Source organism: Plasmopara halstedii (genome assembly GCF_900000015.1).
Source record: "Plasmopara halstedii genome assembly, contig: Scaffold_474, whole genome shotgun sequence".
In the NCBI taxonomy this organism is placed as follows: Eukaryota; Oomycota; class Peronosporomycetes; order Peronosporales; family Peronosporaceae; genus Plasmopara; species Plasmopara halstedii.
In genome coordinates, this window is record NW_020187394.1 from 211,888 (window position 1) to 212,107 (window position 220).

Consider the following 220-nt stretch of genomic DNA (forward strand, 5'->3'; position numbering starts at 1 on the left):
TTTGCGTCCTTCGCTTCCACAGCGGAATCCGCCGGGCGGAAGTCATATTCACAAGATGGTCAGCGACTGACCGTGAATGGGCGCGCATAAGAGCCGCCTTACTGGCAGCTTCCAGCTGCCGCTTCTGTGCCTTGTCGAGGTCATTGCTGATGAAACCACATACCTCAGGTGATAAGAGGTCAGGAAACGGACATGGGGTCCGCAAGGCGCGAGCAGGGCT